At 50.7% G+C, this 27,990-nt stretch overlaps 1 protein-coding gene across 3 annotated transcripts in view; it reads right to left on the reverse strand.

The window, feature by feature from the left end:
- Positions 1 to 8,574, reverse strand: part of RALB (RAS like proto-oncogene B) — a 47,815-nt gene extending 39,241 nt beyond the window's left edge. The window contains exons 1-3 of one of the 3 annotated variants that reach the window (XM_077861362.1): positions 8,414 to 8,526; positions 7,792 to 7,893; positions 7,642 to 7,681 (exon numbers count right to left, since the gene is read on the reverse strand). The gene's annotated coding sequence lies outside the window, so the exon portion shown is untranslated. Of the gene's footprint in view, positions 1 to 7,641; positions 7,682 to 7,791; positions 7,894 to 8,413 lie in introns of all 3 variants that reach the window. The other 2 variants (XM_077861363.1, XM_077861361.1) reach the window with 2 other exon arrangements.
- Between the last annotated feature and the right edge of the window lie 19,416 nt (positions 8,575 to 27,990).

Consider the following 27,990-nt stretch of genomic DNA (forward strand, 5'->3'; position numbering starts at 1 on the left):
TCATGAATAAATAAATAAAATCTTTAAAAAAAAAAAAAAAAAGCCTGGATCTTCAAGGTGTGGGCAATTTGCTTTCCTGCACCTTGCTGGCCTCACGTCATCTCTGGACCTCACCACTTCCCTCACATATTGGTGGTATTTGCTTCCAGTTCATAGGTTTCCTTTCCACTTCATCTCCTGTCATCCTCCTCTGGACTCCTATGTTCATATGGACAACCTGTCACAGAGCACAGCCTCTCCTGAGTCCTTGACCTCTTCTCTGAAAATTATTTCCCCCATTCTACATAACACAGTTGTGCTGCTGCCCCACACTTTATCACCATCAGAAACAGCTGTCTCCTCCAGGTCTCCAGCCTCCGTCTCCCTCCTTCTAGCTCCTCCTTCCTTCTAGCTTGCTTATTCTCACCAACAGTATCACTACCACAGTTCTCTGCCTGCAGGTCACTTCCAGAACCTTCTCTCTGCATGAACTCCCTCCTTCTGCAGCTCACATCTCACAGTATGAAAGCCCTCTGGCTGACAACAGTCCCCGCCTTACGCCTTTCATTCCCTTCCAGCCCCAGCATCTGGCAAGCCAACTTGCTGGAGAGGTAAAGAGAATCTTGCAGCTGTGAAGCCTCACATTAAATGCATTTATGATCCCAAACCAGGAATGGGCATTCACTCTACACTGCCTAGATATTTTCTGTGATCTCCCCTACACCATCCCAATGCTCCCTCTCGACAAATGATCTTGCCTCTTTTTTCCTAAACACAAGCCATCAGGGACAAACTCCCTCAGGGCTTCTCCACCAAATCCACAAATCTCCCAGCATCCATGCCCACCTCTTCCTGTCTCTCTCTACAAGGACAGCACCCTCCTGCTCTTAGCAAAGACCAAGCACTCCACACAGGCTCTGGACTCCATGTGCCCCTACCCCCATGCCCAGAAACATCATTTCTGCCATTATCCCCTTTTTCCTGCATCATTAATCCGTCTTTACCTCCATTGAGGATCATCCCCAACAGCAGACACTCTACTTAATCGTAAACACACACACCCCTTTGATCACCATATGTCCCTCTAGCTAGTGACATGATTTCCCTGTAGCCCTGGTTATCTATACCAATGCTTCTCAAACTTTAATTACTGAGGAATCTTGTCAAAATGTGTATTCTGATCCAGTAGGTCTAGGGTGGAGCCCAAGAGTCAGCACTGCCAACCAACTCCCAGATGACTATTCTGGCCCAAGGACCCCATTCTTCATAACAAGTTTCCCCCCCACCCACCCACCCTTTCCTTACTGCTTCATTTACAAAGTCCTTTCTAGTGTGGCTCCTTCCCCCAGCACAACTTCCTGAAACTGGGCTGGTCAGGATCACCAAGAAACTCCAATAACAACTGTCCTCTTCATCCTCTCCCGTGCCCTTCCCCTTTTACAGAGGAGCATGTAACACCTGGGAGAGTACGCTGCCTGGAAAGGGGAAGGCCCATGGTAGGTCAGTTCAAACAGCCCTCTTGGCATCTCCCTCCAGGTACTGTCCCTCCAGGTACTGTCCCTCCTGCCTCTAGAGCACCACACTCTCCCACAGGGCTTGCTGCTTCTCTGGCAGTGCTCCGGCAGCATTGTTGGCTGGGTCTTCCTCCTCTACCTGGCTTCTAAATGTCATCAGTCCTCCTCAGAGCTGGGTCTTACATCCTTCGTGCGCTTGGATGAGTGACCTCATCCATTCCAGGGCTCTACAAGCAGCTTCCAAACCTTTAGAACGCAGCCCAGACCGTTCTCCTGACCTCCAGACCCCTCTCCCTCCACCTTCCTGTACCTGTGTGGGTGTCCTGTGAGAATCTCAAACCCAACATTCCCAAAGAGAATTCTTGATTCTTCCTTCTCCACTTCAAATCTGCTCCTCCTCCACTATTCCCCACCTAGGAGTTACTCAAGTAACTAGTTGTATCCAAGTTTTAACTAAAGCCAAATACCTGGGAGTTATCTTTGCTTCCCCTTGCCTCTCCCCCAACTCAGTTCATGACCAATTCTACTGGTTTCAGATCCAACTGCTTCTTCCATCTCTGCCACTTCCTAGGCCTGGACACCAACCACTGAGCAGCCACGACTTCCTAAATGACTCATCGTGGCTCCTCTTCAATCTATTCCCCATATAGTCTCTACTGCAAATTTTCCAAAAATACAAATAAAAGTGAGTGTAAAGCCCTTCAATGGCGTACGTGAATAAAATCCAAACCCGCTATCCACCATGGCCTACAAGACCCTACACAAACTTTTCCTTCTCCAGCCAGCTTTGCCTTCTTTCAGTTCCATGAATATGCCATGTGCTTTCCTACCTGGTCTCCCTTCTACATGTTCTACTCTCTTCTTGCATTGCCTTTAGGAAGCCCTGAAGCAAGAGAAAGCAAGTACAGTCAAGTAACTGAAGGAGCCCTTGAGGCTACCTGGAGCAGAAAGAAAGAGTCTGCTTGATGAGATTATGTTAGAAAGGAAAGGGCCAGATCATCTAAAACCCTGTACACCCACCAGTTTAGGGATTTTAGACTATTGAGGGCACTGGAAATCCACTGCAGTGCTTCGAGCAAATGGGTGACATAATTAGACCTGCACGTTGAGAAGCTCACTCTCGTGAGACTGTGGAAAAATAGAAGGGCCTGGAGCAGATGTGAGAGAGATGCCAGAGACAATGGTGGCCTAAGAGGATGACAGCAGATCTGAAGAAAATGGCTAGATGTTGGAACTATTTAGGGGGATGCGACACTGAAATACATACTTGCTCCTTCAGATGGCCAAAATCTAGTTCTCGTATATATTTGGTCTGCATCCAGTCTCTCTCACAGGTCCCCAGACCCTCGGAATTTCCTGACCGCTAAAGCCAATGGGAGCATCTTTTGTTCTAACATATGGTCTCTTTTTATAGAAACTGGTCCTCAGTTCCTATAAAAGCTTCAGAGTCACAAAGGTGAAATGCGTGTCTTATTATTCATAATAAAGCTTTTCCACCACAAGTGGGCTTGTGCTAATGAGGTGACCTTTAGGCCACCTGAGAATGGGTGCTGGTTGCCAGAGGAATCAAGCTGGAACAGGGGGTTAGAACCTTCGATCCCACCCCCTGACCTCAGAGGTTGACTCAATCACCAATGGCAATGATTTCATCAATCACGTCTATGTAAGGAATCCTCCATAAAAACCCAAAAGGAGGTTCGGAGAGATTCCAGGATGGGGAATCAGAATAATTCCATGTACCAAATGGTGGGCCCCCAGCTCCATGAGGACAGAAGCTCCTTTGTTCAAGACCTCACCCTGTGTATCTCTTCATGTGGCTGTTGGTTCAAATCCTTTAATATCCCTTGTAATAAAGCAGTCACCTACTGAGGAAATGGGCTTCCTGAGTTCTGTGAGGCACTCTAGCACATTAACCAAACCCAAGCAAGGGTAATGAAAACCTCTGATTTACAGTGAGTCAGTCAGAAGCTCGGGTAACAATTTGGACTTGCAACGGACATCTGAAGTGGGGTGTGGTCTTGTGGGACCGGGACCATAATGTGTGGAATCTGACGCTGTCTCCAGGTAGATAGTGCCAGAACTAAGTTGAGATGTAGACACCCAGGGGGGCACCTAGGTGGCTCAGTGATTGAACATCTGCCTTGGGTTCAGAGTGTGATCCCAGGGTCCTGGGATCAAGTTCCACATCAGGCTTCCCGCAGAGAGCCTGCTTCTCCCTCTGCCTACATCTCTGCCTCTCTCTGTCTCTCTCATGAATAAATAAATAAAATCTTTAAAGAAAAAAAAAAAGAAAGAAAGAAATGTAGACACCCAGCTGGTGCCAGAGAATTGCATGGTGGTGCAGGAGAAACCACACACACACGCTCCTCCACCTTGGAAAGGGGTACAGAACCCCCTTAGGCATGAAAAAATGGAAGAACTTAATGGATAAGCACCTATCATTTTTAGATTTTAAAAAAGCTTAACTTGCAAGTATGCGTAAAGGTACCCCCCTGAAAAAATCCACTAAGAATAGGATCAGCTAATCCACACTATGACTGTCCTCCAATCCTTTCCTGTTTTTACAGCCAGAGTGGGGGGGGTGGGGAAGGGAAGGAGAGGGGCGATCGGAGAGGTGGGATGAAAGAAAAGGAAGATACTAACTCATAAATTAGGGCAGCAATTGGGAAAAGAGCCAAAAACAGGGCGAAAGGAGACACGAGCTGTGCTGAGTGTCCAGTCCGCCCAGTGATGACTCCAGCAACCTTCAACTTGGCTGGGATGAACAAAAGCTATTTTTACCAGCCTTCACTTTCTGAAGTTACAATTTAACATGATTTATGAACGCTCCCGTTATCAATACGCTTCGTTCAAAGGATATCTGTTATACAGAAATACTACAATCACAGATGTTTCACAGATAAGAAGGGAACATAGAGGTCGTTTAATCAGGCTGCAGGCTCAGGACGCCCCTTCTCTCCAGCTGCAGACGCTTCAGGAAGATTTCACCTAGAAGCTAAAAGAATAAAGCCCTTCTATCCAGGTGGATAATTAAAAGTATTAGGTTTTCAAAAGAGAAATGCAATAGTGCTGGCCAAATAAATACTGTACAAAGATCTAAAATAATTGGGGTGGAGGGGCAAGGTTTAGGTTCTCTAAGATTTTTTTTAAGCTACTTTGCCAATGAGTTTTACACAAACAAGGGGTGCTTGGGTGGCCCAGTGAGTTAAGCATCTGCCTTCAGCTCAGGTCATGATCCCAAGGTCCTTGGATTGAGCCCTGTGTCTGGCTCTCTGCTCAGTGGTGAGTCTGCTTCTCCCTCTCCCTCTGTGGACTTCTCTCTCTCTCTACCAAGTAAATAAATAAAATATTTTTAAAAAATACACAGATGATTAATGACTAATTTTAAGCTGTTCATCAAGGAGTTCATTTTGGCAGTAATTTTTTCTACCAATTTGTTTTAGGGTTAAAAAAAAACCCTCAGCTGTTCCATTTGGTTTAGGGATCAGTAAGATTTAAATTTCTAATTTCCAAAGCTACTGCATATTTGGCTAATTAATTCTTTCTAGCATCTGACAATGAAGAACCAGAAGAAGGAACATAAAGTTAAAAGTCTAATATTAAAAGTTTCTAAATTGGTAAAACTCCAGCTGTATTTTATTCTTCTGGAGTACATACTTTAATAAGCATAGGAAACAAAGATTTTTCTCAATAATGTCCAGTCTAAACCTTCAAATTTAGTAGCCTCTGACAACATCAAAGGTCCTCAAGCTCCCCCTGTGCAGTCCCCTCCCACACTGTACCACCTTTGGTCTATGTGCCAATAGAAGGGATGGTGTGTCCTTTCCAACATTAGATACAAAGATAGCACACTGTCCATCTCTCTCTCCCTCTCTCAGATCACTTGCTCTGGAGAGAAACTTAGTTGCCATGTTGTGAAGGGTCCTAGGGAGAGAGGCCCAAGCAGTGGAGCACTGAAGCTTCCAGCCACAGCCATGTGAGTGAACCATCTCAGAAGCAGATTCTCCAACCCCAGTCAAGCCTTCAGCTGACAACAACCTCAGAAGAGATCCTGAGCCAGAAGCACCTGCCAAGCAGCTCCCAGATTCCTGAACTTCAGAAACTGTACGAGGTAATAAATGTCTGTTCCTTTGAGCTGTTACGTTTGGGGTAACGTAGTATACAGCAGAAAATTCATCCAGGACAAACTATAGAGGTGGCCAGCTACACAGGACCAAATTACTGTACTTCCTTCAACTCATGCCCTATGCTAAAATTATGTATGTAGGTAGTTTGACATGTTTCATTTGGATCAGACCTCACTTGAAGTTTTCTATTTCAAGTCCCAATCTCATGAGCTTAGAGTATACTGTATCTAAGTTGCCCACAAAACCCTGGCAAAAACAACAATGGCAATACATTAGCAATTATCAATTAATAGCACCATTTCCTGCATTTATATTCCAATTTTTTCAGAAAGCACAAACTCTCCAAAGATTCATGGACGTCCACAATGACACACAGAGAAAACTCACAGAAATTATGAGCAGTTCCTTTTTTTTTTTTTTTAGAGTAACATAACCTTGCAATACCTTCCCCCTTTGACTTCCCACGGCCACAGTCTTTTCATCTTCTCACTCTCACCCATCCAAAAGCTTACACGCCCTCTCACCTCCTGGCCCTTCTCCTTTTTGAAACCTTTAAGGATATGTACACATATACGCCCATGTTTATATTCCTAAGTAACCAAAAAACTGAGAAGCTAAAGGAGCCAGTTCATGGTCAAATCGCCAAGGCCAGATATGTATCTGGTATTGCTTAGATCAGCGGGTCTGTGGCAAGAGGATAGCTGATGCTCAATAAATGTTGATTTCCCTCCTGTTCCTTACCCACCTCCCCCATGATTAGGAAAGAGCTCCATTTTCTCTGGGACTCGGGTCTCTCTGATTCAGACTTAACAACACACGTTCATTTAAAAAAATAATCTCAAGACTCTTGCATATATATCTTACAGCAGGGGTTGTTTGTTTAGAAGTAACTGGAGTCAAGGCAAAGTGGGACTCTTGCCTGTCATCTTGAGACAAACTATGCTGGGGACATTAGAAGAGTTCACCAAGATCTCTCCCAACACTGTCGTTATACTGTCTCCAAATTTAGCTTTCAGAAAAGGTCTCCACCGATGTTTCTACCTTCCATAAATTCCAAGAGTGGAGAGGAATCTGGTAACTAAATGCAAAGAGGCATTGTGGGATTGGGCGATGTGGCACAATGCATTACCTCAACTCTCTGGTTTACAAATTTCCAGAGTCTTGAGCCATCTCCAGCCAAGGCAAGAACCTTCCAGAATTAAGGCAAGAATTCAGGACTTTTTCTTCTACTTGCACCTGCCACCGACACCTGCCTAGATTCCATTCAACGTTCTAATTCTTGTCTTCCCACCTACGTGTCTTGGTCCCATATTCACAAAGTCCTGGGAAAGTTTCTAGCACTGGAGAGATCTTGTGGAGATCTCAGCTCCCCCACCGTTTCCAGTGGGAAATACCATGAATTGAAAAGGAAGGAAAGACTTGCATTCGGTCAGAAGAAAGCAGACTAGGGGACAGGACTAAAACCACACACAAAGAATGTGTATCCCTGGCCTTATTCCTACCCCCACCCCCGTCCCACCCTCGCTACCACAAAGAAAACTTCAAACATTCCGAATTTCACGTAATCCTAACAGGGAGGGAAAACTTACCACCCTTTTACTGCTGTGGACTCTCCAGCACAGCCAGGTGAAAAGTCATGCTCAAGACCCCTCCATTAGTAGTGTTGCAAAACCAGTATCGAACCTAAGCCTCACACTCTGATATCCTTTTCTTCCCAATATCCAACGCCACCACCATAGTCACTCCATTTCTGAGAACTTCCATGTTCTACTTCCATTGCCCCGTGTTTAAGAAACATGGCACCTGGGTGGCGCAGTGGTTGGGCGTCTGCCTTTGGTTCAGGTGGTGATCCTGGGGTCCTGGGGTCCTGGGGTCGAGCCCCGCATCACGCTCCCTACGGGGAGCCTGCTTCTCCCTCTGCCTGTGTCTCGGTGTCTCACGAATGATACTCAGCTGAGTCTCTTCCAGGGGCAACTCAAAGCAGTCTGCCAGCCACAAGACCTTCTCCCCGGAAGACTCACCTGATAACAATATCAAAGCTCCAACGTTTCCAATACTCATCTGTAAGTTGGCACAGAGAGGACATTGCTCAAACAAGCAGTCTGGGCACAGCTATCTCTGCCACTGGCAGTTCTGAACCAACCGCGACCCCCATAACCTGACATACCCACCAGAGGGCAAGAACAGCGGAAGCCCAGTCCGGCCGAACAGCTCAAGTCCGCGGTGCCTCCTCGTAGAAGCCACACTCAGGGCCAGCCCCTACCAGAAGGGAGCTGAAGGGGGGGGGGGGGGGGGGACGAAGGGGGGGGGGCAGGGAAACAACTTGAGGCTTACTTGCAAGGCAGGACCAAGAACAAACAGACCGAACAACTTTTGGAACACGGCCCCGGGTCAGTCCAAGCTCTTAAGGCACTAATAAGTTTTGCAACACAACTCTAGCTCTTACCCTGCCCAGAGCAGCAACGAAAGCACTAAGGAAGTGGACCATCCTCGGGCCGGAGGCCCGAAAGGGCAGGAAGTGGAAGCCGAGGCCATTTGTGGGAAAAGGGAAGGAGCGGCGAAAAGGGAGAGGCTGGGGCGCCGCCGGGTTTCCCCAGCCCGGGCCGGGAGGCCGGGAGGCCGGGAGGCTTTCTCCATCGGACCTGCCGGGCAGAACCGGGCCGAGAGCCCCGCGTCGCCCTGCGCCGTCCCCGCAGCCTGCGCGCAGACCGCGGTGCAGGAGGCCCCCGAGCGCGGGGCGGCCACCCCACTTCCCGGCCCGCGCCCCACCCCGCCCGCAGCGGGCCCCCCTACCTGGGACCGTCCCGCGCCGCCCCGGCCGTCCGCACCGGTCCCGCCGCTCCTACACCTGCCCCGCCCTCCCGCTCGCCTCCCCGCGGGGCCGGACCCCAGCAGTCCCCCGCCGATGTGTCATGGAGCAGCCCCGGCTCGCGGCCCCACCCCCGAGCGCGCCCCCGCCGTCGCCTAGGCAACCCCGCCTCCCGGGAGCGCGCGCTTTCCTTCCGCTCCCGCCCTCCGCGGGCCACGCCCCCCGGGGCCCACCAGCCAATCCCAAGCGGGGCCGGGAGGCTGGGGGCGGAGACTCGGCCGGGGCGCAGCCGCCTCCCCCGCCCTCCCGCTGCTGCGGCCGAGGGGCGAGCGGGGCCGGGGGCTCGGGCGTGCGCGGGTGGAGGGCGCTCCGCGGCGGGTTCGGGTCAGAGCCAGGCCAAGCCAGGGGAAGCAAAAGGGAGCGGCAGGCTGATAGCGAGAAGCCAAAATGACGGCGCGGCGCGGGAGGGTCTCGGGGCCCGGCGCCTGCGGCAGCGGACCCCCGCCTGGCCCGGCGACATCCCGTGAGCTGGCGCGGGCTTACGCGACCAGTGCCTGGCAGTAACGCGGTCCAGATCACCTACAAGGGGAGAACCCTAACCCCAGTTCCTTGGGGCAGGAAGTGCAGGAGGCGGGCTCGCGGACTGGTTTGTCTCCCACAGCCTGCCCCGGTCATTGACCTCCAAATCCAGGGAGGTCGTTGTAATTCTCCATCCAAACAGGGCTTCGCCTCGGGTTGACTTTCCTAACCATCCGGCCCTCCCTAGCGCTGACCCCCGTCCACCACCACCACCACCTGCACCACCGGCTCCCCTCCACCCCCAGCCCCTCACCCCCGCAGGGTTTGTGGTCCCTCTGGCCCTTACACAAAACTCACGGCAGGTCACACTGTATCTCAAATGTTTAAATGTCCGCCTCTGTAATCTCTGGGGATGGAAACACTCTTGTTCAAGTTGATATCCGCAGCGGCTAGCTAATTCTTTCCTTGTTAATAATTACACGTTAGGATACATGTGTATTATAGGAGAGGTTTTGTGCCTTGATTAGATTGTTATGTAAAAGCAGCCAACAGATCCAGGCCGGCCACCAAGGGCTGTATCAAAAGGCACAGAAGAGGGGCACCTGGGTGGCTCAGGTCCTGACACCCCAGTCCTGGGATGGAGTCCGGCATCAGGCCCCTCATGGGGAGCCTGTTTCTCCCTCTGCCTATGTCTCTGCCTCTCTCTCTGTGTCTGTCATGAATAAATTTTAAAAATTTTTTAAAGAGGTTAAAAAAAAAAGCACAAAAGCTATACCTTAGTCTTCAATAGAAGGCTTAATCAAAACAAACAAACAAAAAATCAAAAAAAAAAAACACAAACCATGTGACTGGAAGAGTATCCTAGTGTTAGACTATCTTCAATTCTCTGTTTTATCTTTCTCATTCACATTAAAGACTTATTGCATGCTAAGTATATGACGGAAATGCTGCTTGGCAGTATAAGGGAGAAAGGGAAGAGGTGTCTCAAAAAAGTTCTCAAGGGTTTACAACCTAGAAGGGGAATCAGACCCAAACCTCTTCTTATGGAGTAATGATTAAGTGCACCGGTTTGGAATCAGGAAGCATAGGTTCGAAGGAGGACTTGACCATATAACTAGCAATTACTTTATGAAATCTTTTAAGCTCTGTAGGCCTCAGTTTCCCCAGCTGCCCAATAGGAGCAGTACTTCTACTAGGAGCTTGGGAGTGCCAGGTGATTGTCACCAGAGTCCACGATGGACCCAAGGCCCATTATATCTGGGAGTGTGTGACACCATGAATACTGGTGCAGCCAATACTGTGTGTAGCCTGGTGGAGAAGAGCTGCTGTGGTGATGCCATTTTATCCAATGGAAGTTTAGACAGGAGAGCTGCCTGCAGCATCCTGCCCAAGTGAAATGAGTAGTTCAGGGAACGAGATCAGGGTCATGGACAGACCAGGATTTTCCCACCCTGAAACCCCCAGCACCCACACTAGGCACAGGAGATGTTCTCACCTTTCCTCAGGTGTGTAACTTCCATTCCTTTGTGTTAGTAACAGGATGTGATAAAGGATGCACTGCCTTTCGACCCCCAACCACCTATCTACCCACCTCAGCCTTCAGCACTCAGATCTGCTGGACTTTACCAGTAGGATCATCTGTCCAGTTCCTGGACATGCCAGGCCTAGCTGAGTGTTGTAGGTTCAGAGGGTAATGGCAGGATGCTTTTGGAGAGGCTGTCCCCCAGCCCAAGAACATGTCCCACCAGAGAAAGATCACTGGCAGACCTTGGCTGTGGCTGCCTCCAGGATTGCTCATGTCAAGCCTCAGGATACTCTTGTCTGCTAAGCTGCTCTAGGGAACTCTGACTCCCAGCAGAGCCAGGGGCCTGAGAAACAGGAATACAAGTTCCCCAGAAGGTCCTGCAAGGTCCCTCTAACCCTTTATGGCTGCGGAAAGAACATTCTAGACACTCCCTCCTTCAAAAGTATTTACTGAGCATGGTGTGAATCTTTAGTGCTGCTAAACAATATTTCCACTTCTGGGCACTGGGTAGGATTGAACTTTCTAGCTCCCTGTGTTGGGTGGGGCTACGTGACTGGCTCTAACTAATGACCTGTGAGCGGAAGTGTCACATAAATCATTTGGGGGCCAGAGAACTCATTTGCCAATGTGAGACCCTCCGAAGCTCTTGTCTCTATGGGATGGCCGCTGGGAATGTTTAGGTGGTGGCTGCCCCATCAGCTGGACCCCTACAGTGCGCATGCACAGCACTCCTCCTGCCAACCTGCGGTGGACACTTAGCATGAATGAGAAACAAACCTTTGTGATTTGAGGGCACTAAGATTTGGAAGTCATTTGTTACTGCCTCGTTGCTAGCTTGCTCTGACTGACACAAGGCCCTCAGGTGTGCTAAGCGGGGACACAGTGGTGGTGGACAGCTCAGAGAAGAGGTAATAACCCAGTGGACAAGCAAGTCAATAGTTACAAATTGTGTCATTACAAATTGCTTGAGGCTGGGTAGCAGAAAAAAGGCCTCTTTAGGAGTAACATTAAGTTTATGCCCTAAAGGGTGAAAAGGAATCAATCTTGGAAAATGTTGGTGGAGAGGGGAATATCTCAGGCAGAGGGGCAAGCATGCACAAACTTCTAAGGCAGAAAGAGGAGAAGAGGACCCCTCTTAAGAAAAGACGGGTCACTCAAGTGGAGGGGGCCGTAAGCAGGGGGCAGTGAGGCCACAGAGAGGGAGGTGAGAGCCAGATTAGGTAGGGGCTTCTTTTTTTTTTTTTTAATTTTATTTATGATAGTCACAGAGAGAGAGAGAGAGACAGAGACACAGGCAGAGGGAGAAGCAGGCTCCATGCACCGGGAGCCTGACGTGGGATTCGATCCCGGGCCTCCAGGATCGCACCCTGGGCCAAAGGCAGGCGCTAAACCGCTGCGCCACCCAGGGATCCCTAGGTGGGGGCTTCTATGTAATGATAAGTAGATTGGAATTTACTCCAAGTGTGATACAGAGCTACTGAGGAGGTTTAAGCCAGGAAGGTGACATGTTTGATTCAGACTTTTTTTTTTTAAGACATTATTTATTTATTCATGAAAGACACAGAGAGAGAGGCAGAGACATAGACGGAGGGAGAAACAGGCTCCCTGCAGGGAGCCCAATGCGGGGACTCGATCCCAGGACCCTGGGATCATGACCTAAGCTGAATGCAGATGCTCAACCACTGAACCACCCAGGTGCCCCTGATTCGGGCTTTAAAAAGACCACTCTGGCTGTTATGTGGGAAATGAGCTGTGAGGGGCAGGATGTGGGAATGGAGGTTAGGAGGCTGTTTCAGGAGTCCAGACAAAGTGGGGCCCCAGGAGCAGAGGCTAGAAGCGTAATCTGCCCTCAGACAACAGATGTGGAGAGACTGTAGGAGGAGGGGAGCAAGAGAGCTGATGACTAAACCAGAGGTTTCTCCTGCCAGATCCCAGAGGAAACAGGGGCAAGCTGGAAGTTGGGGCCCCCTGACGTGCTTTGACCCCAGGAAGATAGTGCCCAAAAGGCAGGCAGGAACAGGGGAGGGAGTGGAGCAAATAGCTGACCAATTTCCTAGGACATCAGCAGCATCAGAGACTTATTCCCATGAGCCCACAGTGTCACCTAAACAGATGGTATTACTAGACAGAGTCTCACAAGCTCCAACACCCCCATGGGTATTTGATGCTTGGTGTCTACCTGGATTTGAAAGGACAAGTGCCACCAATCTATAGATGAAAAAACAGAAACCATTCCTGCCGACTGAATGTTATGGAAAGAATCTGCTGTCATTAGCAAAACTAGGGGCACCTGGATGGCTCACTCAGTCGGTTAAGTGTCCAACTCTTGATCTCAGCTCAGGTCTTGATCACAGGGTTGTGGCATCGAGCCCTGTGTTGGGAATCCACTCTCAGCAGGGAGTCTGCTTAAGATATTCTCTCCCTCTCCCTCTGCCCCTCCCCCCACTTGTCTGCCATCTCTCTCTCTCTCTCTCTCTCTCTCTCTCTCTCTCTTAAATAAATAAATCTTTTTTAAAAAACAGCAAAACTAGGTGGAATTCATCTTCAGGACTTGGGTCATCTTTCTATTCTGTTTCTCCACCCTCCATTCCCACATGTTCTCTCCTCACTTCCTGCCATCTCACCCTATTCCTAGGAGCAGGTCTCACAGCCTCATTCACATGCAGGACTAGATAACTAATGAGGGCTCAGTAGGTACCCACTCCTTCCTAGACGTTTGGATCATCCAGGTGATCAAAGCCTAAAGTCCAGGCCAGGGGAAGTCATCAGGGGAGGACTGGAGATCTTCCATTCACAACTGCTAGAATGGAATGATTTGCCCCCTCCTCAGGAAAAGGCTCAGACTCCTGAGTCCTTTACCCAAGGCACCAGATAAGGGTAACATATGATTAGAATCCTCTCCAAAGCCTGGGTACCATCCCCAAGCCTTCCTGTCCTTGCAGTTGTTTGCTGACAGCTACCAAGAAAAGCTCCTAGCGTTTGCTTATTCCCAAAACATATTCAAACTCTTGACTTTGTTGCTCAATCTAGGTATTGCCACTATAAAAGACTTACTAGGGGGTTTAAAAACCACTTTTTGCTATGTGTCTTATTGAGAGCCTCTCTTTCCTCATTACCATCCTTCTCTGTGGTCTCTGCAGCCCCAGCCAGCCAGCAGGCGCTAACCAGATGTTCCTGGGAATAGCTCTGCTACTAAGGCAGAGACTGAAGTAATTAGCTAGAGGATGAGCTTTCATCTTCCAAAAGAAAGTCATCTACTTGGGAAACATATTAGAAAAAAAATGGCTCATTTCTATGCTAAATTATTGAATTAGCTAGATTTATCTTTCTGCCATCATAGCTTATAAAAAGTAATCTGCCAAAATGAAGTCAAATCTGTCTTGTCATTAAATACTAAGTGTTCATCATTATCACTAATCCCCACTATATGCCCTCTCATGTTCTCCCCCACTTCCATCTTTGTGGACACACACGCTCCCTGCTTCTGAAAATCTGCACGGTGATCAACCACCACAGATCTGGTACTATTGACCTCCAAGTAACCAGATAAAAGCCCCTTCAGGGAGAGGGGTACACACAAAGCCCCCTTGCACAATCTGCTCAGGTGACAGTCCCAGTCTTGGTACTTAGGACCATAAATTGCAGGAAGCAATTTACTCTCCAGGTAGTTGGGCAGATCCAGACACAGCAGCTCAATGGGAAGGGCCAGCTGGCCAGAGGTCAGAATTCTGCTCTCTGCCCCTCTAGTTCCATTCCTGCCTGCTCTCACCTCCCACAGGGAAGAGGAGAGGCCCAGAGTTCAGAAGGGACATGTTTGGGGCAGGTGAGGCTGTGGGGAGCCTCTCAACCAAGACCAAGGTCCACCCTCCCCCAAGCAATTCAGGCTGGCACCACACCAGGTCCTGTGCCTAGCACTTTATAACGTCATCATGTCATTTTTTATTGCCGCATAGTCTAAGAGGGAGCTATGATTTCCTATTTAGAGAGAGGTCAGTGAGGTTGATAGGCAGCGGAGGCCTCAAACCAGCTGTGCCTGACTACAAAACCATACTCTGTAACACAGTCTCTACCACCTTCCCACTGACAATTGCAAGCTGTGTGACCTTGGACTAGATACCTCCCCTCTCTGACCTGTTTTCTCGGTACAGTAACAGTCAGTCTTGAGTCTACACTGAGCACCTGCAATGGGCAGGAGCTGTTCCAGGCAGCAACTGTCTGGGACTTCTAGGGTTTATGCTCTAACACCTCCTGAATGGGTACCTGGATAAGGTAGAGACCACACCTTGGCAGAACCAGCTTAGCTCCTGACTGTTGGGGTCCCATGGGACTCCTGACCCTCAGTGTTCTTACCCCCTTTTCCTCACAGCCTGAGGCCATCTCCAGGAACTTCCCTGGAGGAATAGCTGGTATATAAAGGGAAAGGTTAAAAATTACCTGACACTTAAACATAGGAGATCAGGACCTATGGTTAACCAGAAATAATAACTTATGACTATTGTCAGTCACTCACATTTTAGAATTCTTTTAATCCTTCCTCGAAGCTGCGGTGTTATACATCAAAGTGCCTACTACAGTGACCCATAGTAAGCCTCATCAAATACCTGTTATGGATAGATGGATGGCTAAGTAGATTGGTGGATGGATGGATGAGTGGTTGGGTGGATGGATGGATGGATAGATGGATGGATTGGATGGGTGAATGCATGGATGGATGAGTGATTGGATGGATGGATGGATGGATGGATGGATGGATGGATGGATGGATGAAGGAACAGCTGGAGAAAGTTTGGTCGGGAGGTTCAAGGACAAGGGCATGCTTTTCATGACCTGGGGTGCCCTGGTAAGGCAGGCATGGGAAAGTAGACATAGAAGAGGGAACTGGGCAGCTAGAGAGCTGTCTGAGGATCTGAGCGATACGGGCAGGAGATGGAGAAAAAACACACAGAGAAAAGCATGTCAGATCTGGAACATAGACCCCAAGTGTCGACGGTGCTAGTCTCTGTGTGCCAGCCAGGTATTACTCACACCTGCCAAGTAGGGCCCCTGCTGTCCGCCTGGTCAGCTCACACTGAGTAGAGGCTGCCTCTTACATCTCAGGAGAGCTGTGACAGGCTAGGTCTGATAGTCAGTGACCAACATCTGTGGCAGGCCTCACTCTGCCTGAGGCCAGGAGGCCCCAGAGTGTCCATCCAGCGGCCCCTTCTCAGTGAACAAAGCCCCAAGACTAGGGATTGACACATCAAGTATATATGGGGGACATACTTACACTACAAAGTATTCATTGTTAACTGGAAATTCAAATTTACCTGGGCATCCTGTATGTTTATTTGCAAAATCTGACAACCCCACCCAAGCCCAGGTATCTCTGGATAGGCAAATCTCAGTGGTCCCCACTCATTGACATGGTCAAAGCCCCCAGCTGTAGTACTTGCCAAGAGGGGAGGAACTGACTCCTGGACAGAGGGACTCCCTCCACCCCCCTCCCACAGGGCATATAATATCTCCCCAGTGAGGATGGGGGGATGGGGGGGAATCAGAGCTAAGCCTCAGGGAGGAGGATGGGGTGAGGGGATATAGCTCCAGGCCCAGTTCCTTCCTCCTCATTTTCCGCAGCCTTCCTCCTAAGGAAGCCCCCCCTGGCCTCCCCCAACCCACCAACCTGCCCCCATTCATTCCCTCAGCATATAATGACTGAGAGTCACAATAACAGATCAGCCACGACCTCCAGCCTTATCCAATCTCACCTCATCTTCTACGAAGCCTCCTGAATGGCTCGGGCCTCTCCCATCTGTCTATACATTTTCACAATCAATCACACCGCTCCTCCATTCTGCTGTCTGATGGGGGCCGTGCGAGGGCCCCCAACTGAAATCCTAAGACCCCAGCACACATCGCGCCCAGTGCTACAGCATGACACAGCTACTGCCTCAAACAGAAAGAGGATTTAAACCCTGACCTGCTACCTCCCAGCTGGGAGCCTGGAGCAGGACTTGTCATGCCTCTAAGCCTCAGTTTACTTGTCTACAAGGAGAGAGCTGTTGCAGGGAGGTTGGTGGAAGGATTTAAAACTATGCTGCAAGCGCTTGATGCCAACCTGGCCTGTAGGAGCCCCTTAGTTTCCTGTATCTCATTTTGCTTTAGGTTAACTTGTTATTTTTATTTTCATGTTTAATTGTGGTAAAATACACATAACGTAAAATTCACCATCTTGACCATGTTTAAGTGTACAGTCCAGTGGCATTAAGCAGGGTCACGTTGTTGCGCAACCACCCAACCACCATCCATCCCCGGAGTTCTTTTCATCCTACAAAACTGAAACCTGGGGGCACCTGGGTGGCTCAGTGGTTAAGCATCTGCCTTTGGCTCATGTCATGACCTTGGGGTCCTGGGATCGTGTCCCACATTGGGCTCCCCGCAGGGAGTCTGCTTCTCCCTCTGCCTGTGTCTCTGCCTCTCTCTCTGTGTCTCTCATGAGTAAATAAATAAAATCTCTAAAAAAAAAAAAACAAACTGAAACCCATCTTCATTAACCCTAACTCCCTCCTCCCCTCCCCCCAGCCACTGGCAACCACCATTCTCCTTTCTCTCTCTCTGACTTTGACCACTCGAAGGACCTCATACAGGTGCAGTTATACAGTACTTGGTTCTTGTTGCAACTGGCTCATTGCACGTAGCATAATGTCCTCAAGGTTCAACCATGTTGTGGCATGGATCAGAGTTTCCTTCCTTTTAAGGCTGAATAATATGCCATTGTGTGTAGACACCACATTTTGCTTATCCATTCATCTGTCAGTGGACGTTTGGACTTTTTCCAACTTCTGGCTACTGTGAATAATGCTGCTGTGCACACGGGGGTGCAAATATCTCTTTGAGCCCTTGCTCCCTGTTCTTTTCAAGCCCCTGTTCTTTTGGATACATACCAGAAGTAGGATTGCTGGATCATATGGCAGCCCTCCTTTTAATTTTTTTGAGGAACCGCCATAGCATTTTGCATTCCCCCCAATGGTGCTCCAGGGTTTCAATCTCTCCACATCCTCACCAATGCTCACTGTTCATTCTCTGATAGCAGCACCCCCCACACACAATGGGCGTGAAGTGGCCATTTCCTCTATTTGGGGACCCTGATCTCAGCAGGACCCAATGGATGTTTGTCCTGTGAACTGGATTCTGTCTCAAGCTCTCTCAGCTGGTCCTTTGGCTCCCTGAGATGCAAACAGGGCTGTTTCTCTCCCTGGGGGGGACCTCGGGCCCTGTGGTTCTGGGGGATCACACACCCTAGAGCCACCTCAGTCTGCTTTCTAGGGCAGGCTCGGGTAGCAGGGAGAGAGGGTGAGGGCATGGCACAGGGTCCTGGCCACCGGGTAACCACGGCCCCTGCAGCTTTGTCTGCTGGTGCGGCACAGAGACATGCCCTGTCAGCTCTGGTGGGGCCAAGGACAAACACAGCCCTGTGACTGTGACTGATGGAGCCTGCATCCTGTGGCTGCTAATTCCTTTCCAGCTTCCTGTACTGACTTTGCTCCGCTTCCCAGTTCCCAGGAGAGAGGCCTTCCCTCCTCCCCTGGAGCCCTGCTCTCACTGCCCTGCCCAAAGGCAGAGTGGGTGGTGGCCTGAGATCCTTCCAGGAGGACCCCATCTCCAAATCCCCAACAGTCACACATGGTGCCTGGAAGCCGCCCTCTCACTGGCTTCACAGCACACACAGGCGAAGGCACCCCCAAGGAGGCTGGCAGAAAATAGTGGAAAATGGTAAGCTCTGATCTCTGGAATGATCTAGAACAAGACTGGCAATGGCAGCAGGCTGCGGATAGGAGGATGCTTTGTCATGGCTTTGGAGCCAGAGAGCTGGCTGGGTTCAAACTGCAGCTCCATCAATGCATGCTGTGTGACTGACACAAGCTCTTAACCTCTCAGAGTACTTCTAGGCACATGAGGACGTCACACGTGAATCACAGGGCTGCCCCTGTGGCTTTTCAGAGCATTTGGGGTCCTCCTCATGGGGAGGGGGGATCACATCCACCCGACTGGCACTAATTAATGCAGAACCCCACCCCCACCCCCGTCCATCCCCATCCCCGCCGCTACAATCCCACACGCATTTATAGCATCGGTTGGAACCACACACGAGATTCAAGGTTGTTATCCTTCCTTTTTCTGACATGATCTGGCTTGTTCCTAAGAGAAAAAAACAGCCCCTCTGTGGCACCGGCTCCACACCACCCTTTGTGTTTGGGCTTCTAGGGAAACAGCAGTCCAATGGCCGTTTCCTTCCAGGACCCTCCTGTCCCCCGCCCCCCTCCAGAAATTTCCCCAACGGCTGCCAAGTCCACTGATAAGAAAAGTGAGCCGTTTCCAGAAAGAGGCCTGCACATTTCAGAGATGTGGAACAGAGGCAAGGCCTCTCCAGTGCCCCCCACCTCCACGCCACCCCACTCTCCACATGCGCAGTCACGGGTCACCTGGACTCCACTCCCAACAGCACGGGACCTCGTGGAATGCACCAAGGACACATAGACAGATCAACCCTGCTGAGGGTTCAGATGATCATCTCCTCCACTGCTTGTCGCTCCTGCCCCTGCCCCCAAGTCCTGGACATTAAGACTATGCAGGGGTTGGGGGAGATTATTGCACCCCCACTACACACCCGGATCTTAGAGGGACACAGATTTGGCATTCAATACACATACATTTAGCCTTTATTTATTGATCACAAACCAGTTGCTGGGCTCTGTCCTGGGTATTAGGGCACAAGAGTGAGCAAGAAAGCCCCTCCAGGGCCCAGGGATGGGAGGCCCAAGCAGGGCTGAAGTAGGCCGGGGGCCGTCCTTGCCCATTTTCCCACCCTGCCCTCCTTCCCACTCCTTGCCCCCATGTTGCTGGTGTTCAAAGCCCCCAGCACACTCTGCTCGCTTGAACCCTCCTCCACTGAGGGAACAGGGAAGATAGTGGGAATCCCAACAGAAGAGCAAAGTCCACGGAGGAGAAACCGCCTAGCCAAAGACAAACAAGGTGCGTGGTGCAGGATGTGATTACAACCATGAACACAAAGGAGTGGGGAACACACAGGGAAATGAAAGTGAGGGATCCAGCTTCCTTACCCAGCTCAAGTTTAAGACAACTCCGAAGAGCAAATCCCAGTTTTCCACCTTTTGTTCCAAGAAGGGCGATGTGAGGCTGCAGGGCCAGGACCAGGGCCTCAGGCTAAGCCTGAGTCAAGGCTCCCCATGTGCACCCCTCCGTGGGATCAGCAGCCTCCCTCAGCCTCCTGCCCTCCTGGGGTGCCACTTCCCCACTCCCAAACCCCATCCACACACAGTCATGATGGGTGTGTTCCCTCAACACCTTCAGTGATGGTCCCCGCCTCTAACTCCTGGAAAGTCCAGGTTTTCTGCCACAAAGCCAGGCCCTCACCACCTCCTTCCTCCCTGCTGCTCCCCAGACAGCACGGAGCACTCCAGTGCCCCCCAATTATTCACATCCCTTCTCCTCCTCCCCTGCAGCTCTCCACCATCTCTCTGTTCCTCCTCCAAACTCAACCAAGCAGTAGGGCTTCCCTATCACCCCACTCCTCTCTGGAGAAGTATGCTGGCCCCCCTCTGCCTTCCATTCCCCCACCCCACCCAGGGACTGGGGGCTTCATCTTCTGTCTGTATCCTGGGGCCTGGCACGGAGCAGGAGAAGACGAGCATTATTGAGTACCTACAGTGGGCTGGCCACTTCCACGAAGGCCATCACAAATAACGCTCACGACAAATCCATGACCTCAGAAGAGAGGGCTTCAGAGCAGAGTCATCATGGGAGAGCTAAGTAGGCAGCCAGCTGTCCAGAGGGAGGTGGAGCTTGAATTGGGCTTCCAGAATGAAGAGGATTCTGGCAACACTCAAAGGAGGGAGGGAGGAAAGATGGACAGCATTCAAGGCAGGGGACACGGAGAGAAACAAAGGCCCGGAGGTGGGGAAGCCCCAAGAAGTGACTGGCCAGGCAACATAGGACCATTTAACAGAGGAATCGGGGATGTAGCTAGAGAACTCTATCAGGACCAGAAAGCCTGGAATGACAAGAAGAGCACCCGCCTGCCATGGAAATGGGGAAGCTTCTGGGTAAGGGTGAGCAGTGTTTTCAAGAAGGGGAACCCTGGTTGACAGCCTCCATGTCCAAAGCCTTCCCAAAAACAGCTCTGGGAGGCAAACCCACTGTCCCAGTCCCCACCTTCCATGACTCACCTCTCCTCCTCCCAGAGGCCCTCCCATGCTGGACACTCCTTAGCTCAAGTTTCCTCGGCCCTCTTCTGGTCACTGTGTGACTGAGCGTGCACACACACACACACACACACACACTTGTGTACACACATGCTCATGCCCTGGCAAGCTAAAGGTGCAGCCTGTCTGCCTCTTTCTCTGAGACCCCACCCAAGATCTGCACACAGCTCTGATTCCTAATAACCTCAGCTCCCTGACTTGTTGCAGCAGAAGCACCCAGAGCTCCACTGGTCAGCACAGGGGAGCACATGCCCTATTGACTCTCGAGAACCACACAGAAGTGATGAGGGAACCAGGACCATTAGCCCAGGGCCTGATGAGGCCTCCTGTCTCACATAGGCTGCCGACCCTCTCAAAGGAAAAGATCCTAACACAGAGGAAGGTCCCAGATGGTTACAGTTTGGGGGAAGCCCCCAGCCCACGCTCACTGTACTTGCTCCTGCGTGATCGCAGCAGAAATGTGATTCGTGCTCTGGCCTCCCTGGTCTCCGATCAGCCCCAGGGAGCCTGTGCACACCAGACTCTTTGTCTGTAGGGCCGCGAGGCAGAAAGCTCACTACTGCCCCTGACCCCCAAGGCTCTTGCAGGTGCTTGGCTCTGACCCTGACCGACACCTCAACCCCTGAATGGACCGTGTGATCCGGCGTCCTGAGAACGCCCATGGGCTGAATGGGGGCTGTTACCTGGCGTGCAAGGGAAGTGGGTCTGGGAGAATTTTTGAAGACACTCTCTGAAGAGCCTCTCACCCTGGATACTCCCCCTCTGCACTCAGGAGGGAGGACGAGAAGCAGCGCAGGGGGTCCCGTCCCACTTGGCAGCAGCCAACCGTGAGCCATAGTTACGGCACACAACCTGGCTCTTTGGTCTTAAGTGATTAAAGACTTGGCCAAACCACCGGTCAGACAGATTTCCCCCCAAGCCTCACATTAATTGGTTTTTGGATCCTACAACCCACGCTGCTGAGCCGGAGCTCCTGGGTGTCCCACGGAGGCTTGGATGCCGAGGCCCTGACCCTGAGGCCAAAGCTGGCAGACACCTGGGCTGGGCCTGCCTGTGCGGCGAGCGAAGGAAAGCAGCTCGGCGGCCCTGCCCGAGGGGCCTGGGCTGCTCCACTTGCAAGTTCAGGGAGGCCCCGTGGGACAGGCGCTGGGCCGGCCGCCCCGGTGGCCACTAATGAGCGGATGTGTTCTGGGCCATCTGCTGTGGGTTGTCTCCCTGCGGGCGGCTGCAGCTGGGCGGGGGGAGCTGCGTGCCTTGCAGCCTCTGCCCTCCTCCTGGCATGAGCCAGCTCAGCCTGGCCTCATCTGCAACCTGTCCTTTGGGCTCCAGCTCGGCAGAACACGGCAAAGGGGGGCAAAGCTGCCTGCTGCCCCCCTCCTTCTCCCTCTCTCCCTCTCTGGCGTTCCTGGAGAGGCAGGAGGTGATCAGAGATTTTAGTTACTTCCACATCATGCTTGGGACATAATAGGTGCTCAATAAATACTACTTTCTCCTCCATGGGTGATGAGAGGCCACACACAGATGGGTCAGAGCTGCACTCTGGAGCCGCACCACCTGTGCACTCCGGCTCTGCCGCTTTCTTGCTACCTGAGTTTGAACGAGTCACTACCCACCGTGAGCATCAGGGGGCCTCACGTGCTAACATGCGCACCATGGTGCTATGTACTGCGGTGACTGCAGTGGTGCCCGGCCCACGGTACATGCCATATAAGCATTTGACATTACTTATCTTAAGGGAAGAATCCAGCTGTGTCCACATGAGGGATTGAAACAAAATAAAAACTTGAATCCAGTCTTAAGGGGTAAGGACATGGGCCCCCCAGGTCCCCACTCTGACCAATGCCTCTCAAATGCCATCTAGAGATGGGGTCCAGGCTCTGAGAAGTCATAGACAATCCATGTGTTGGCCCCACTACTACCTTCCTTGCCAGCCACACAGGAAATGTTTCTGTCACACAGTGGCGGGGGTGGGGGTGGGGGGAGCCTTTAAACACAGACCAAGTAGTAAGTGACTTTTCCCACCAAAGAGACAATAAAATCACACTCCCTCTCCAAAGCTGCACACAAAACGCTGATCTTGGCGGAGGTTAGAATACAGCCTCTGGAAGAGCTCCTCCTCATCCAAGGGAGAAAGGGATCAGGTTGGAGAGGAACCATTGCAGCTGGCAGCCAGCATTGCCCAGAATCTGTTGAAGGGAATCGGTGGATAAAGATCGAAGATGGCAAGATCGCTATAAAAATAAGTGGCCCCTGGGTGGCTCAGTGGTTGAGCGTCTGCCTTCGACTCAGATCATGATCCCGGGGTCCTGGGATCGAGTCCCACAGGGAGCCTGCCTCTTCCTCTGCCTCTCTGTGTGTCTCTCTTGAAGAGATAAATAAAATCTTTAAAAATAACCACCTCTCTCAATAGGAGAATGGCTGACAGTCGCCAAAGGCTTCCTGCTCATCAGGATGGGCCTGAGGCTTGCCAGGCCTGCAGTTGGCCGATTTCGAAGCCGCCCTTTGGGGTGGTCTTGACCCACACCCCCTTTTACAGGAAGGGAAAAGATGGGTGCAATGAGTAAGCTTCTTGCCCAAGATCTCGCAGCAGGTGAGCAGCAAAGGTGGGCATCCAGACCAGGGCTGCCTTGCATAAAACCCAGGCTGGAAATCACAACTCTGTGCCCTAACCAGAGGCGAGGCGCCTCTGTGCCACACACAAGGGCCCGAGGCCAGCAGACAGAGGCAGGCGGGGACAACGAGAGCCACATGACAGTGTGCCAGGGCTCCGGAAGAAGAACGACCTGAATCTCTGCCCTCTGTCAGTTCTGCTGGGCTGTTTGCTTCTAGGGAGAAGGACATGAAGCCAAAGGCCACCACCTGCCACGTGCGCTTAGAAGCCAGACTTGAGAGGTACCCGCTGCCGGCCAGACCCACCCCAGATCTAATGCCTCCACATCCCCGTAGGTCCCCATTCAGGTGGGGGGATGAAGGAAAGAAACGAACTGACGATTACATCCAGATTTCCACGCTGAAAGGCGGGGACGGGATAGCAGGGATTACAGCCCCTGCTCACAGAGATACGCAGTCTGCTGCTTGGATTTGTGCTGCCCATGACAGGAATGTGGATTTCAATGCTCTGAGCAAGGTCACGAGGAAAGGAGAAACCCAGCCACTCAGGAGCGTGTCACCTCCTTACCTCCCGGTCGCCCGGCGACTGGCCTCACCCACCTTGCTGCTCCTGGTGGCTGTGACCTGTGATGGGCCAACCGACCCCATGCTCTGGGGGTAGGGCAAAGTCCCCTCCCCAGGTCCCTGCAAAATCCTGGGCACCGCCTAAATTATTACCTCAGAAAATAGGTTCTTAGCCACTCACCTCTCTGGTCACCCAACATCAACACACACAGACGTTTCTTAATGGTTAGAAACTGGCCCAAGGCACCTGGGTGGCTCAGTCTGTTAAGCATCTGCCTTCGACTCAGGTCAGGATCCCGGGGTCCTGGGATCCAGCCCCACATCTGCTCAGTGAGGAGTCTGCTTTTCCCTCCCTCTGCCCCCCCCCCCATTCATTCATTTTCTCTCTCAAATAAATGAATAAAATCTTTAAAAAAAAAAAAAAGAAACCAGCTATTATAAAATAATTTTTAAAAAACAACTTGGAAACAGCTGTTTGCCAGACATCTTCCAGGTGTTTTTCTAGATGAATGTCCATTCTGAGCAGTAGCGTGGACGGCATTCCGCTATTCCTTGCACCGCTGTAGAGACCAGACGGTAGAGTCCAGGGACCTGGGTTCAAATGTCGACTTGCGCTGGGTCTCCAGTGGCCCGAGCCTCCCCCTTACGGTGGGCAGCCTGCCACACAAACGGTAGCACTTCTCCCTATCACGCCCTTGTCATCATTCTTCTATTTAACAGTGAAAATCGTTCTCTTGCCTCCTCTTTTCGAAGCCCCTTTTTGCCAGAAGGGGGAAATGGAACCCTCTATTTGCTTCAAAATGCATTCTTGGTTTTTTGTCAATTAAGAAAAAAAATCTTCAGATCTCTGCTCCCCACACGCCCAACTCCCTCCTCCCATATAATCTATGGCATTGCCTTGTGCTGACACATCTGCTGTCGTGGTACTTGGGGTCATAAACCATTTTTACGGAGTTTTTTTAATCACTCACTTAGAAACTGTAAAGTAAAACCTCTTTCTTCACCCCCCCCCCCCCCCCCCCCGCTCTGTAAAAGCACTTAGAGCTCAACAAATGACCCATCTTCATGGGGGAAATCTGGTGAGGCCGGATTTGCAATAGGAATTCATTATGTGAACAGTAACTCACCACCGCAAAGGCTCCCTGAATAAAGCTGGGAAGTTTATAGCCGCTTCGGGCAATTTGGAAAGATCCTCAGTGGTGGTAAATAACGTTTATGTTCTTACAGGAGAAAAATCCAAGACCAGCAGGAACTGTGCAGAATTTCATTTTCTTTCTTAGGGAGGGAGCTGCTGCTCCATGAGAAGAAAGGGTTGCTTGGTCTAGGTTTTAACCTGTGATGTATCTCCGGCCTCGGAGATGTATTTCCACTTTATATTCAGATGATCCGCGGTGAGAAAGCAACCCTTGTCTCCTCCCCTCGCAGACGATGTCCAGAGCAGGGCACTGGACAGTGCTCAAGATTTATTTCTACCCAGAGTGGTCCTGAATTATGGTTCTGTGGCAGGAGCAGCATCAGGGGAAGCTCCCTCTCTGACGAAAGCAGATGAGCTCTGGCCTAGATGTCTTGACATGAGATCCATGCCCCCCACACACACACACGCACAGGGCATCTGGTGGGGATAGAAACAGACTCTAAGGGCTAAAAATGTTTCTCGGGGTGGGGGGCACCTAGCTGATAGTTGTGAGACCTGGCTGCACACTGGGGTAGTTTAAAGAAATTTGGATTTGGGAGCCCACCTCCAGGCGTCTGATTTGGTAAGTCTGGGTGGAGGTCCGGGGATCTGCCTGTTTTTTACCAGACATGCTGCATTTGGGCCTGCACTGGGAGACCCCTCCTGACCCACCCGGCCCCCTTAATTTATAAAGCAGAACCGGGCCCAGGGTGAAGTGAATCAGGTGCCAGTTACCTGAGTTATATTTATTTTAGTTACATAAGTTCACTTTTATTTTTTATGTATTTATTTTTTAAAGTTTAAGTAACTGCACATGCAACATGGCTTGAATTCACAACCCCAAGATCAAGAGTCACGTGGTCCTCTGACTAGGCCAGCCAGGTGCTCTAGTCCACTTTCAGTTACAGGCCACCTGACTCTAACACAGATCTGAGGGTGGCTCACCCCCTGCCAGGCACTCTTCTCTCCAGCAGCAGCTTGGGGGGTGGAGGGAAGGGGATGGGCAGAGGGCGGGGGATTATGTTCAGACGATGATCATCTCCTAAACATGCCAGCCTCATATCTCTACTACCTCCCCTCTGTCCTGTGAAGCAGCTGTCATTATCCCCATTTTATGGATGGGAAAACCTAGCCTCTGAGAGCCTGAATCATTGGGCTCAAGACACACAGCTGGTTAAATGACAGAACTGGGGTTTAAATCCAGGTGGTCCCTTCCTTGGCTCCTTCTGAAACACAGTGTGAGCCCCCCAGCAGTGGTCTTGTTTAGAGACCTGATCACCTAGCTGTCCCTCAATCTTCACCCTACAGCTTATGTCTGATGCTTCTTTTTTCTAGTTTCTAGTTGACTTTTAATTGCCAAGAGCCCAGTGACCTCTGGTTCACTCTCTGGCTCTTTCAGGGTGGTTCAGTGTTTCATGTTTGTGTTCTTTGACTACCCAGAAGAGTAATCAGTCCTTGGCGACAGGGGCCACAGGGCCTCACATACACTGGGGCCAAGCAGAGGCCTGGCTACAGCCTACAACACACTTCAAGGCGGGTGGCTTGAAGCATATGTGCAGGCCCAGGCTCCCCAAGTTACATCTCCTCATGAAGGTATCTATCCAACACACAAATTGATGACAGCCCCTAGTGCAGCAATGGTCTGGGCTTTGGGTTTGTTTGTTTGTTTGTTTGTTTGTTTTTAAGATTTTATTTAGGGATACCTGGGTGGCTCAGCAGTTGGGCGTCTGCCTTCAGTCCAGGGCCTGATCCCGGAGTCCCAGGATCGAGTCCCGCGTCGGGCTCCCAGCATGGAGCCTGCTTCTCCCTCTGTCTCTCTCTGTGTCTCTCATGAGTAAATAATTAAAATCTTTTTTATAAAAAAAAGGTTTTATTTATTTACTCATGAGAGACACAGAGACAGAAGCAAGCCCCTGTGGGGAGCCCAATGCAGGACTCGATCCCAGGACGCCAGGATCATGACCTGAGCCAAAGGCAGATGCTCAACCACTGAGCCTCCCAGGTACCCCAGGGTCTGGGAGTTTGAGGAACAGAAAGAAGCTGGCGTGGCCACAGGAGCCCAGCAAGCTGGTAGGATGAGATGAGAGGGATAAGCTGAGGCCAGGCAACCAGAGCCTTGAAGAGCATGGTAAGGCATGTGGATTTTCCCCAAGAAATGAGAAGCCACTGAAGGTTTCAAGTAGGGAATGCAGACTCTTGTGCCCCATGTTGTGCTGTCTGCCTCCTGTGCTGCTGGGCTGACAGCCCGTCCAAGGCAAGAGCTCCAAACTATGCACAGGGTAACTCCGGGGGCCTGGCTCCGAATGACCTGCAGAAGCATATGCCTGTCAGTGATTGTCTGCTACTCAGCCCCAGTCCAGGAAAGAATAAAGAACAATTCATAGTGCAATTGGGATTACAATTTTACAAGTGTCCATTTCTGACCCCCAATTAAAACCTCATTCATCTAGAACACTTTACCCACGAATTGCCCACAAATCCAGGTGAGAACAGGACTAAGGATCACCTTTGTAAAACAAAAAGATTCTATGCCAAGTAAATTAATAGTGCTAAGAGAAGTGCTGGAGAAGAAAGCTGAAATCACACATGTAAACTGCTTAAAATATTTAAGTGGAACCGATTTAAATGCAAACAACTGATAACTGAATTATCCACCATTTGTTCAACAATATTCCATAACTCAGAAGTTTCCCATCCATACCCACACAAACACAAAAATCAGTTTGAATTAGTAATACTTAACTCTATCTAAATGCCTCAAATTAAATTTCCCAGTGCTCCGCTTATCACACTTCTCCACATTTGGAGGTTATCGTGGTTGAGCCCAAAAAGACCACTGACCCCGCAGGGGGCAACTTGCACGTCAAAACCAGTCCTGGTTTTCAGTTGGCTTTTAATTTTTTGCAGCCC

This window comes from Canis aureus, chromosome 20 (genome assembly GCF_053574225.1).
Source record: "Canis aureus isolate CA01 chromosome 20, VMU_Caureus_v.1.0, whole genome shotgun sequence".
Lineage (NCBI taxonomy): Eukaryota > Metazoa > Chordata > Mammalia > Carnivora > Canidae > Canis > Canis aureus.